This window comes from Pseudonaja textilis, chromosome 1, assembly GCF_049901715.1.
Source record: "Pseudonaja textilis isolate UNSWEBS1 chromosome 1, rPseTex1.2, whole genome shotgun sequence".
NCBI lineage: Eukaryota > Metazoa > Chordata > Lepidosauria > Squamata > Elapidae > Pseudonaja > Pseudonaja textilis.
The window spans coordinates 43641503-43655459 of NC_141990.1; the positions used below are offsets into that span (position 1 = coordinate 43641503).

At 38.0% G+C, this 13957-nt stretch overlaps 1 long non-coding RNA gene across 1 annotated transcript; it reads right to left on the reverse strand.

Moving 5' to 3' along the window:
* Window positions 1–533: 533 nt before the first annotated feature.
* On the reverse strand, window positions 534–12072 carry LOC148127586 (uncharacterized). The gene is made up of 3 exons (XR_015743470.1): window positions 11965–12072; window positions 2362–2487; window positions 534–1735 (listed from the first exon to the last, which is right to left on the reverse strand). It is a non-coding gene; the product is annotated as an uncharacterized LOC148127586 (long non-coding RNA).
* Window positions 12073–13957: the final 1885 nt, after the last annotated feature.

The window sequence follows — 13957 nt, forward strand, 5'->3', positions numbered from 1 at the left end:
AAACAAAGGACAAATTACTCTAGTCTAATATATATAAGAAACATGCTGGCCAGAAACTAAAGGAATGCAATCTGACACTGAAAACACAGATGTCTCCAAAAGCAGCAGGAGGAACCCTGTTTCTGACCTAAAAATCCCATTAAACTGAAAAAAAATGCAAAGGAAAGTGCCAGAATAAAACTGCAACACTACAATTTATCAATAGATTTGCTGATTCTATTCAGCCTGGCCTTAATAGAAATGATGTGTTTCCTTCCAACTGCCAATGCTAAGTGACTGCAGCTAGAAGGCAGTTGTTGTTTGCAATGCTATGGGGTAACTGGGCTCTTGTCCTTGTCCTGCAAACATCTGGGGTTTGCATAGAAATGTCAGCCCTCTCATATTTCATGGCCTTTGGCCCCAGTGTTTACAAAGTGGCATTTAAAAAAAGGCTGTCATGAATGGATCAGCAGAGAGATGTGTGTCCCTTAAGAACACTTGGTTCCTGGCATTCCCCAACTCCCTATCCCCAGGAAAAAAAGACACAAGCCAAATTAATGGGTAAAGAAACACAGTTTTATTAGCAAAGCAGGATATGCAACACAATGATACTTGAGCATCCCCATGATTTTATGACAGGTTTCTATCCCAGTTTAAAAACAGAAATCCCATCTGGCTATAAATCTCAATCCAGTCACCAACTCATTTTGAACCTTCCCTGCCTGACCACTGTGAAGGAAGCTTCATGACACCATGCAGCAGATCAGTTTCAGGAACTGTGAAATAGAATATTCTTCCTCCACTTCATTCCTTTGATGACTCAGAGTATTTGCGAGCAAAACATGAGTGTAAAAAAAAAAAAAAAACAAGATGGCAGCTGCAAACACATGACAGAAGCCAGACCTTTTGGAATGTGAATTGGATGCAAGAATACTCCTAAAATTCCTATAATGCTTGAATTTCACAGCATCTTGTAACCCATAATACAGGTAGTTCTCAATTTATAACAGTTCACTTAGTGATCATTTGGAGTTACAACTGCACTCAAAAAAGTGACTTATGACCATTATTCACACTTATGACTGTTGCATCATCTCCGTGGTCACATGATTTACATTCAGATACATGACAACTGGTTCATACTTATGACGGTTGCAGTGTGCCAAGGTCATGTGATCACCTTTTGCAACCTTCTGACAAGCAAAGTTAATGGGGAAGCCAGATTCACTTAACAACCGTGTGACTAATTTAATAACTGTACTGATTCACTTAACAAATGTGACAAGAAAATTTGTAAAATGGAGCAAAACTCCACTTAATGAATGTTTCACTTAGCAACATAAATTCTGGACTCAATTGTGGTCATAAGCTGAGGACTACCTGTAATCAATCAATTAACTTTAACTGGCATTTGATTATTAGTTCAAATTATATTGTACAGCTCTGATTTCAATGGCTTAGAGCATGGTTATCCAAAGCTGGTTATCCAATTCTATATTAATAGCAAACACAGAAGTATGGGCCTGAAGCTTTAAAAAAACCAGAGTGCTCCTTCATGTATATAGAATGTGAATTAGACCATCCTCTCATTATCTAACACTCTGAAGAATATCAGGGACTTTTTCCCTGGTGTCCTTGCACCTCAATGTTGCAACTGGATATGCCAAGAAATGTTGGGATGCATGGCAGGTGTTCAGCAACAGAATAGTGGCCTCTCCTCTTCCTTTAATCCATTTTTCAAATCCATTCATGGTCTCTGGGTTTCATAAGACAAAGGAAAGGAGAAAACATGTCAACTTGAGAGGGATTACAGCCTTTACTGAGAGCACATTGACATGGTCCTGTCGCCAGGGTGTTTATATAAAGTGCTTGCCCTCTATAAGCCTCTCATAGAGGCCAGGAGTTTAACTTTGCCACACTCAGTTAGGGTGGTAATAACAAACATACACTCTTTCACACATACAAACCTTAAAAGGTCAAGAGTCAAGGCTGTTTTGAAAGAAAACACACACACAGTAGAATCCATACTCTTTTGAGTTCTTGATGAAGAGAAAAGTTCAGCCTGAATATTAGGAGCTTTGAAGTAAGATTGAAGTATTTTGAGGCTCACTGGCAGTAATATAAGAGGGGAACAACATTCTATTGTCTTTACAACAGGCCGTGCCACATTCTTTCTTGTGTAAGGTGTCATTTCCAAATGAAATGCTATTTTTGTCTTCTGAACTTCAATTTCATTCTTGAGCACAATTACTTAACTCTTTTATATTTATATAAAGTTATGTCAAGAGCAACTGATTATTTTTCTTTGGTTTCTTCTAGAATTAATTTGTATTTGCATGCGAGTTGTATTTGAAAATTCAAAATTAATTAAAAACTTATTACCTAGTGAATAGCACTTTGACTGTTTGTTTGAAAAAGGATTAGGTCAGCCTTCCCGCAAACTAGTGTCTTCCAGATGTCTTAGAGAACAGCTCTCAACATCTTGCAGCAGTTCAACCAGTGAATTTCCTGTGTAGCAATGGTAGCATTTGTAGTCTTACATGTTTGGAGAATACCAGATTAGAATTAGGCCAATTCACAAAAGATTTGTTACAGATATGTTCATCAATCTCTAAACAGATATAAATAGAAGACAATTTATGTAGCAGAGAGTTGAATGTTGGAGTCCTTGATGTTCTCTGAGCTTGGTTTTTTACTTGTAGATGTTTCATTATTTGACTAGATAACTTCATCAATGCACAACCAAGCTCAGAGAGCATCAAGGACTCCACAAAAAGGTATAAATTTTGTCTTCTATTTTTATTAATGTCATTCTAAACAACTAAATGAAACATCTTATGCTAGCAAAAGCAGTTGAATCTGATGCTCGGAGATTATTAAAAATGAAAGCAAAACAAAACTGCTGTCTTATAACAAGGTACTTTCTAATTATCTAAATGCTTTGATTCGATTAAAGTATGTTTATATGATTGTCAAACCATTTCTGAGTAACAATTCCTTATTTGATAGAAATGACTCCTTAACATGTGTTGAAAATCACCTGCTTTAGGAAACACACCATTCTCTTTAGCATCTATGTTAACTATCTCCAGTATCTCAGCTTTCCTCCACCGTCTGTCTTCCACATGTGATGAGAATCTCTTTACCAAGAAATTGAGAAGAATCCCTTTGGGAAATGTTGCTATTTTTTTGGGGTGGGGGGATTTTGGCAGTCTTCTTTGACGCTCAGAAAACAGAGGAAGAAAGTCATTTCTAAAGAGAGAAAGATTGTAAGGCCAAAATTCATATAGGATTTTATTAAAAATAATTTTAAAAAATAGAAAAAAATAGTAGGTAAACTTCCACATATTCATTTCCGCAGCTTCTAAGAGTCATAACAGGAGAGATGAGGCTAAATGGAAACATATAATATTCTATGAATGCTTAAGATTCTTCATTGTTCCAAAGTTCTGCAAAAGCCCCGGAGGGGAACCCCTCCACTCCTTGTGGCGATGAGAAGTTCTTGCCTTAGCTTGCCTCTTCTTAAGCGCCAGACTGGCAGGCACTGGACTTCAGAAAGAACCATCAGAGCTAAGGAGGTCAGGAAGTAGTAATTTCTTCAGCACTTCAGGCTAAAATCAGTTGAGAGGACTCCAAGGATTTATATGTTTTACAAAACAAGCTGTCCACCCATTGACTTTGTCTAGCTTTCAAAATATATTTACTCTTTCACTAATAGCTTGAGAAAGCCATCTCTAATCCAGTGAAAACAGCCATGCTCAAATTACCTGCTCCCTACCCACCTCCTGGTAGGATTTTTTTTACTTAAAAAGAGAGGTTTCTAAGTGGTTGTAAATACTGTTTGACTTTGGATAGATACTCTCTCTATATCTGTATTTATTCCCTTAAGTTCTGGCCAAACTGTGATGACCATCAGCTCTTTGATGATTACTATACAAAAGTCTGATTTACAAGCTTCTTAGGCAACAATCCAACACCTAGAGAAAGAACAGCCACATGGTTTCTTCTTGCATTTCTGTTATCTAATAATAGGTAACAGCCATGCTTGTCTGTATCTCACTATGTCTTGAATTTCACCTCACTTTGCCCAATGCCCATGCTGACTATACATTTCCAACTTAAACCCTGCAAAGCCTGAAGCTAGCAAGTTATCTAATGCAATCTAGTGGCATGTATTATGAAATATTATTCGAAACAATAATGTAAGCTCCCTTCAGATAAAAATTGGGCAAAATCATAACAATATGGGCAAGAGAATACTGCTTTATTCTTTTTAATTAGCAAAGCTCTCAAAATAATGCAGTACTTTTTTAAAAAGTAAGGATGAGGCAGGCTTACTTCAGAGCTAGGGAATAGGGATTTTTAAATTTGCTTTGATCAAAATAAATTAAAAAAAACCATCATTGGAATTCTGTGTTCAAAAGAAGTTCATAACCTTGCCAGTTTCAGAATGCTGCTTCAACAAAGTTAAAGATAGCCCTTTGTGACCACTCAGTCTTTTGCCTTATGTTTATAGCCAGGGGTTTGGAATGCATTTTTGACTACAGAAATGGAAAGTACGATTTTAGAGATTTCCTGTTATTTTGTAGATTTTAAACCACTGGAACATTTTTCCCCTAAATCACAACAGGAAAGTTCCAAGATACCTTTTGCATTTCATACTTCTCAAAGCTACAACTGCTTAATATTATTATAACTTTAGTCTGTACTCTTCAATATACTCTGGGTAAGGTCAGCAGAAAGTGATATTACTAGTGAATTAATAAACCTGAATGAGTAGCTTGAGGCAAGATATGGTTGAAGGAATATCTGTACAATTCATCTAAGAATGTTTTTTAAATGTATTCGGATGTCTGAAGTTCAGAAGTCCTAGAATAAGGGTACTGTTCTTATGTTAGACACAATAAGTGCTAGGGATCCAGGGTTCAATTTTCAGCTGAGTTTCTGCAGCATGAGAAAAGAAGGGCGGTGGCTGAAAATTCAGACAGGATCTCATTTAGAAGCAGACAATCCAGGCTGTCCAGGATGGAGGCTTGCTGAGTTCAGGAAACAGCCATCCATGGGCAATCTATTCAATTATCCATTCAACAGCAAAAACATCGTATAAACAATTCCTAGTTTATGAATGAATGTGAGTTACATTGAAATGAATGACAGAATATCAAGTATATATCAAAGTTGTAAAATGTTCAAGTGTAATGGAAAATTGCCCTGTGCAAATTGGCCCTTGTGTCATTCAAATTGGAGATTTGACAGCCAAAAGGTGAATGGTCTGTCTTAAGTTTGTGATTCAGAATTTGAGAGGAAAATGGTTTGATTTTAAATGATTTGAGATTCTATTAAAAAGAGATCTGTCCATAGACTATAATGGAGAAGGATTTTCCTGTTTTTCTCTGAAAATTGCCATGAATATAGGAAGGATAAGAGGCCCTTTAGAAGATAGTAACCATGATAATCCATCATTATAACCTTTTGAAATATTCTCACAGTATTTTAGCAAGAGATGGCAGGAAGATGAAATGACAGTCCAGCAGCCTTCCAAATTCTCCAGAAAAAAGTTTTGGTTATGTTGAAACAATGTAGAAATGTCTTAATCCATTTTAAGAATAAAATATTTTAGAGCTATTCAAAAAACTAGGATCTTTGCTTTCCACTTTCTTTTCTGAGCATAATAGTTGACACAATGGGCACAATAGTTGACACAACCATTGTGGGTTTTCCCTTAAAGTGGGGTTAAAGTTCACAACTCTGATCACTTGGTTTTGGGGAAGAGGTGGTTACAGAGTAAGTTTCCTGGAAATAGCCCTCATCACTTGCTTCACTGGGTTACCAATGTGGGCAGGATATGCTAATTAGCGGTTAGTTAGCTTCTTCTGGACAAGGTTCAGAAAAATTGCTATTGGCTTGTCCTTATGGATGGTATAAATTTGTTATCTGTAAACCCTGGCTTTTTTGTAGTGTCAAAAAGGTTGGAATAGCTGGTTGGCAAATTCTGCTGCTCCTGGGAAGAACCTGCTCATCACTAGTGGGATTCATAATGTCAGAACTTGCTAGCAAAGTTCAGTTATCAGAAGCAGCAGAAACTAACAGGCGTAGTGAAATATACTAACAAGACAGGCATGCTTGTTAGTATATTTCACTGTGGCATTTGTAGTAGCTTTTCAACTCAGCAACCATTTAGAACAGTACCTATAAATATTTCTCCCACTCCTATTCACTCAATGTTGAGAGACTGGCCATATAATAGAAAGTTTAGAAATAAGCTTTTAACTTCATGCTGGATCACCCTGAAGCTATATTCAGAGTGCTGGAAGCGGAGTTGAAGTCCCAGAAACATTGGCAAGACCAAGACAGAAATACCATACTACATTAGCAGCAGAAAGTACAAAATTTGGGGCTGGTCAGTTACACTGAGTTGAATGAGTAAATTAAACTCAAAATAACATTAGATTTGCCATCCCAGACTCTATGACAATTAGGGAGTTTAATGAAGCGATAGAATCCATTCATCAGTTATTCATGATAAGGTCAACAGTTCATCATCACCACATAATTCCACTCAGTGCTCTTTAAATATGGAAATGAAATCACAAACATGTATATCATCTCTAACAGTGCTTAAGGCAATAAGAAAAGCCACCAAATCAGTGAAGCACCTTGAAAGGCCACTTGATTCATTTTTCTGCTTTGCTTCAGTAGTATGATTTGATCAAAACTTTAACCTCCTCTTTTAAACTGTACTTACTTTAAAAAAATTTAAAATTTTTCATAAGTACCTTAAAAGGCATCTGGTTTGCTTTTAGCTTGCTTTAACCATTATTTCTTCATCCTAGCAGTTCTGTGGAAACTGTCAAACCATATGGCCTGATTACAAAACTACCATCTTAAAATGGAGTGCACTTCCATAAAGGCTTATATTATCACTCCAGAATCTGTATACATTTGGTTTCACCCATTGTTTGCATTTGGCAGGTAAGTCCATTTATTACCAGCTCTGGAGTACTGTGCTAGAAGCTATTTTGAATCATTATACTGTAGTGCTGTGGAATTTGTGGGCAGACTGTTTCCCAATTGGTAGAAAGTTACCTTCTTTCCTAGTTTTCAGATGTCTTGCAGGTCTTCCAAAGGGAAGGATAGCCTGATGGTTTTTCACCTTCATGTCATGAGAACTGCTTAATTTAATCTAATTAATCTAGTCAACTCTAGATTAATGTCAGATGCAAAGGATCAGAACCATACCTTAAATTACAGCTCAAAAGATTTATTGCTCAAGCCTATAAACAAAAAAGTAGTCCTCTAAAGTTCAGTATAAATTGATGTCAGATAAGTGTCAATAGAATTCAAGAAGGCTTGGATTTGGATCATTTGTGGGAACATAAAGACTGTAAACTGATGATGCGCTTAACTCCATTCACTGGTTCTGCTTGCTCTTCCCCTACAGATACTTTGTAAAAAAACATGAGGAACATGCCATCAAAATGGCGAACATTTCAGAAGCCTTGGGGTAGACAATCAAAGATTTTCACAGAATAAGAATAGGATTGGGGTAGACAAAAATAGCAGTTTGACATGATGACTAATAAAACAGCAAATGACAGTATAACTATCTGCTGCTTGCAAAATGACAACTTTGTTAAGAATATAATTCAGCTTTCTGATTCTACTGTGTCAACCAAGCACAATGGGAAATTCAGAATCAGAACATGATTTTTGATGTTTAAGAAGGCTGAACAACAAAAACTCAGTAGCCATCACAGAATATGCAGAAAGCATGGGAAAGTAGGACCCTAAGCTGAATATTTATTTTATGATTCTATAAGGTCATTTTATGAGGTACTTATGAAACATCTTAACAATATGTGGCACATGTAAAGACAGATCATCAACTTTTGTATCAACAGTATCAACTTTTTTTTCTTGTCTCTGATATCAGACAAGGCTTGCTGATCTATGAATCTGGATCAGAGGAAACCATACTGGTTGTTGCATATAATCCTTTGGTTCAGTGGTGGTATTCAGCCGGTTCGCACTGGATCGGGTGAACTGGTAGCAAGGATTTGGTGTGGGTTGCCGAACTGGTAGTAAGTTCTGGCTGGCCACGCCCCCAACCCAGTCACCCTCCCACCCAATGCTCACTCATCCCACCTGCCTGACGTTCGCCTAAGGTATTTCTTTCTTTGTTTTCCGTCCCAACAATCAGCTGTACATATGATCAGCTGTGCCAGGATTCCCCTTGCTGAGGCCCAGGAAGTCAAAAAATGTCTCAGCCCTCCATTTTTTTGCCTTCCTGAGCCTCAGAGGAACCTTATGGATACAAAAACGCCCCCTGCCCCCGGCTCTTCTGAGGCCAGGAAGCTTCCAAAACAGAGTGTGTAGGGGTGCTGCGTGCCCTTCCCATGTTCTGTTTTTTTCTTTCTGAGCCTCAGAGGAGCCTTATGGGAGCAAAAGCGCCCACCCTGGAGGCTTCTCTGAGGCCCAGAAGGTCCAAAAGCAGGCAGGGTAGTGGCTGTAAAAAAGCAAAAAAAAAAAAAAAAGCCAAGCACACCCATGCCACATGGCCATGCCCATTAAGCCACGCCCACAGAACCGGTAGTAAAAAAAAATTAATCCCACCACTGTTTTGGTTGCAACCAAAACTTAAGGTGTATGAATGAATGAATGAATGAATGAATGAATGAATGAATGAATGAATGAATGAATGAAAATCCCATTGATTTTTTTAATGGATGAGTGTAGCCTTCATAAAGTAACAATTGTTTTCTGACCAGTTATATTGTTGTGATGTATGTGTATTCGTGAGAGAATTACTTGTATTATTCTTGTAGTGAAATTCAGATCTAAACCCAAGTTTCCATGGTCAGTTGCTATCTCAACAGCAGAAGTTGGTCAACATTGACTGAGATTATGTTGAATTGATATAAACACATGTCAATTCAACTCTAGTCTACCTGGACAGGGTGTGAATCAGTTGAAACAAAAAAAGCTTTGCTTTTCCTTGCATCCTCTTGAATCATCCAGCTTCTTTTTTTAATGTTAGATTTTATATGGCCCATTGACACTTATATAAAGTGCTATTCTCATCTGGCCCATGAGATATAACTTTAGATATGGGAACCAAAATGGGCTTCAGGCTTAATTCAGAGAAGATAAAGCAGATATCAGTCTGATTAAAATCAATGGAATTTCTGCACACATTCTTTGGATAGCAACCATCATGTCATAACTATGGTGCAACTTTTAAAAACATTGTTCTGGGATGGATTCCTTAATTTTGGTGATATGAAGTTGAACTGAAATTCTTTTTCAGTGTTTTTGTTTGCTTGCCTGCTAAAGTTTGAGCTCCTTTTAAAAGCAATGTTAGAAGCGTTCTTTTTTTGCCTAGTGACTAACTGAGCCACCATTTGCTCTGACTATGCCAAAAGATACCAATTGTCCAAACCTATGCTTGACTGCAGGATAACTATAAAAATGGCAGTCATTTTTTTTTCTGTGATTTTGAGTGTTCTGGGGGACAGGTAACTATGTGTCTACCATCTGAGGCCTTCTAAAACTCAATGGGCAGCTTGCAGATAAAAACTGATCAAACAAAGGCTTTGTTCCAGTTGAATGTCAGCCATCATACATGGCATGCACACAATAAATATTCTTACATTTGTAGCTCATGTTTTAACCCTTCATAATTAGAACAGCATTATCTTGATTTTATTTTTACAATAGTATTATTAAGCTGGATAGGATGAATATTTTAGAGAATAAGAAAGATGATCTTGATGGAAATATTCAAGAATCATTACTTAAGCAAAGTGGGATAGAACATTTTTAAGTCCTGGGAAACAAAAGAATATTCAGAAGCAGCTTGGGCAGATGCTTCCATAATTATTCATAGTTCTATAATACAGAGGGAGAAATATATGTATGTATATTAAAAAAACAAGAGAAGTAGGGTGAAAGGAAATGTAATTCATTAATGCAGTATTTCTCAACCTTGTAACTTGAAGATGTGTGGACTTCAGTTCCCAGAATTCCCCAACCTCCATGCCGGTTAAGGAATTCTGAGCTGAAGCTGCCAAGGTTAAGATATCCATTGGTACATTCTGATGCATATTCTGCAGTGGCACCTCGCAACTTTGGGGTCTTCTCAGCAAGATATGCCTGGCACCATCTTTACCATCTTTCCAGTTTCAGAAAAGATATGGTTATTTTTCTAGGCTTTTAAATAAGGAATTGCTTTTTACACAGCTGTGATATTTTACATTTCTTGATTGTGAACTTAATTCTCTGTTGTATTGTTAAATTTTACATGGACATTTTAGATAATATTTTAATGTATGTGTTACATCTGCTTGTTTGAACTTAGAGCTTTTTCAATTTGATTTTTTGGTGAAACAGCTTAAAGTTCCTAGTGGGAATTGTCATGTAAATGTTCTAAGTCAGGGGTGTCAAACTCATGTCGTCATGGTGGCATCACGTGATGTATTGGGACTTTGTTCCCCTTCTCTAATCTGGCCGTAAGTGTGGCCAGTGCATGATGCATCTGGCCCATGGGCCAGGAATTTGACAACCCTGTTCTAAGTAAATGAAAGGAATTGGTAGTTAGAGTAGAGGGAGGAAGAAGATGATAGCGGCAGCCATCTTGAATTTTAAGAAAACCTGTCACCTCAAAATTCCCAATGCCTCTGAGGCTGTAGCATTTATGTGGAATATGCTAATGGCAACAACCACTGATAGCAAAGTTAAAATGATATTTCTTCTTTGCCCCTTCTTATGTCATAATTTTATCCTTCCAGTAGATACTAATTTCCATCTGTTTGTTCTCTTTCCTGTGTTGTTTGCTGGGACTAAGAAGAACTTTTTTAAGAGCCATACCAGCTGAGTTTAGCAGTAGGTCTCTCCATTAGATTTACCACAATAATGCCTTGGCTCTCTGCCAGCGCAGAGCTTTGAGCAGCTGTGCCCTGCCCTTAATCACCATGCTTTCTTTTCCTTCCTTATATCTTTAACATCTGCATCTGTAGCTTGCTTTGTTTAGCTGTTTATTTAGATACAAAACACACCTCATCCTAAAAATGTGGATTGGGCAATCAAAAGGTGTGCGGGGTGGAGGTGCTATAAATCCAAATAAATAAAAAACAAAGTAATTTTTGCCTAATTCTATAAAGCTGCCTGATTGTTTTACAATTGATGGTCATACCAAATGTGTATGTATGTAACATGCAGATTTTTTTTTTTTAATGTATAGAGTAAACCAAGCTCCTAGACCACATCTGGTCCTTTGGCTCTCCCTGTCTAACCCACATGAGGTAAATTGGAAGTTAGAAAATAAAATGTAAATATGTGTGCTACAGGGGGCGGGAGAAGTGTGCTCCTTTAGTTGGTTAGTGAGAGAAAGAACCCCTCCCTCAACACATGGGCACTGGTAAGCAGATTATGTTCAGTCTATTGGTTCTGCTCTCCACAACAGTCCCAGGTTCTCATGTGCCCCCTTTTGGGAAAATTAATTGCCCATCCTGTCAATGAATACTTCAGCTTCAACTATAACAATACAAGAGCACACAATAGATACAAACTCTAGGTAAACTGGACCAAATTTGATTGCAGTAAATACAACCTCAGCAACAGAGTGGTCAATGTCTGGAATACCCAACAACTTTTACCTATTGACCTTACCCCTTTCCTAAGAGGTCTGTAGGGGGTGTCCCATCGTGCCTACCGTCCCTGTCCTATTGTTTCTTTTTATTTTTCTTATATGTATCCATTTCAGGTATTCATAACTATGTTTATACTTATACCTGTTATCTTATAATCACTTGACAAATAAATAAATAAATAAATCCCTGGTATAGAATATGAGGTGTTAATGATCATTATATCTGCTTCAGATATATAATATGGTCCTAAGGAAAATCCTTCTTCAGGAAAGACCCAGAGTCAGCCCTTCAGGTGGGAGGGGATTACTTCAGGTGGGAGTGCTGGCTTTCCACTCACCCATTCCTTCTGTCGAAGAGCAGATTAATAAAAGTCATAGAACCTGATCTGGATCCCCTCAAAAGCCTCAGTAGTAGCCGCATAGCTCAGCCAACTTCCACATGCAACACTATCTTGCACTTTGCGTCAGGCAAAACTCTCCGACTGGCCATGTCAGACCATGGAAGGAGATCCTGGCATGGAATTCTCCCTCTATGCTTATAAACAGAATTGTGGCATTGGAAGGGACATTTAGGTTGTCAAGTCCATTCCTGCCAAGCAGAACTCCACTTTGCCAGTTCCTTTACTCCACTGCCCTCCCTCACGCCCAGTTGAAAATATTTACATTTCTTTTAATATTATACTTCACTTGCACTTGTGCTGCCTGGTCCTTCAGCAATAGCTACATTTATCTGATGGGAATGCAAAATTTCATTGTCAGGAAAAATATAAGACTGAACTTTTTTCCCTTTCTTCATTTTTCTGCATACAAAGAGTTACCTTTAAAGGGAGGGGCAGCTGTTTCAATTATTTAGCTTTTGCCTCTTATAGCTATATTTAATTTGTGATTCTGCTGAAACTATAAACAACATATGTTGCTTTTTGTGCAACGTATGATGCTACTTCTAGACAAACAGTGGTTTGCAATTCTTTTATCTTCTTTACCCAAACATTTTCCATAATCTGACTCTAAACTAATGATGGAGCACTTATGGTACATGTGTCAAAGATGACACCACACAATGTTTTGGGTCATATGCCACTGTTTGCCAATACTCAACAACTATTCTTAAATGTGCACACTGTTCTCACATGATGCAAGAATAGGTTGTGCTCTCACATGCCCTCCAGGTTTTGTGGAAGTTGCATGGTCTCTACAACCTCCAAAAATTGTGTAAGAACAAGGCATAGTTTTGCACTATTTTTGGAGGTTGAAGAGGCCATGGAAGAACATTATGTGAACCCACTTCAAGAATGAAGGCTCATGCGGCCCAGAGCAGGAATCTGTCAACAGAAAAAGAACATTGCCTAAAGATATGTGGCATGTGGCAGATCCCAGGGGACAGCACAAGGCACCCTTTTTAAGTGGCAGCAGTGGTGTTAGGGCTGAAGTCAAGGTTCGGCATAGGTTCTGCTGTTGAGTGTTGTTGTTCAGGATGGCCTAAATGGTGGGGAAGGGAAGGGGATGATTTTTTTTCCTCTTTAGTTTGTCTCTGGGTGTTGTGGAGGAGAGAGGGGGGGAGGGAGGGAGGGAGGGAGGGAGGGAGGGAGGGAGGGAGAGAATGAGTATCAAGTTAGACATTTTCAAAATTTTTGACACATTGAGCCTAAAAGGGGTCTAAGCATTCTAGGACAGTGGGCTTGCTACCAGGGCATTCTGGGAGTTGAAATCCACACATCGTAAAGTTGCTACGGTTAAGAAAAACTATTGGAAACACAAAGATGGTTAGTAATGAAGCTGCTAACTTCCACAATATTCAGCAGAGGAAGTGACTTGCACTCTTTCACATATGATCTTAATTTTGAATATTCACATCTATGAGAAAGTTGGAAAAGGGGAGCGGCACTAGGAGGAACATTAACACTTTACAGATGAGAGTACTCTATCTAAATCTGCTATCTGCCATAGTTTCCTGTGCTCCAAGCAATTTTTCAGACTTTTCATGTGCAAACTTTGTTTTCAATTAAACTGTATGACTAATTCCAGTTTTGCTTTTTAAGACTCAAATGATGAATTTCCAAGTTGACAACTGGGGAGTTTTCCCCAAGCTCCAAAAGATACAATTAGCATAATCTGTAAAAATCTGCTTTGCAAAACATTTTTCAATAAAGTTTGGGTTGTTTTGGTTTAGCTGCGGATTGCTGCTATTTAGACAGTAATGAAAGAGTTAAACAAGGGGCTTGATTTAGCCACAGGGAATAGTGCAGAGTGCAATATTGCCATCTACTGCCTCTTTATAGATGAAACCAGATTTCCAACCCCCCTTTTTAAACAATTAACCTCCTGCTTCCC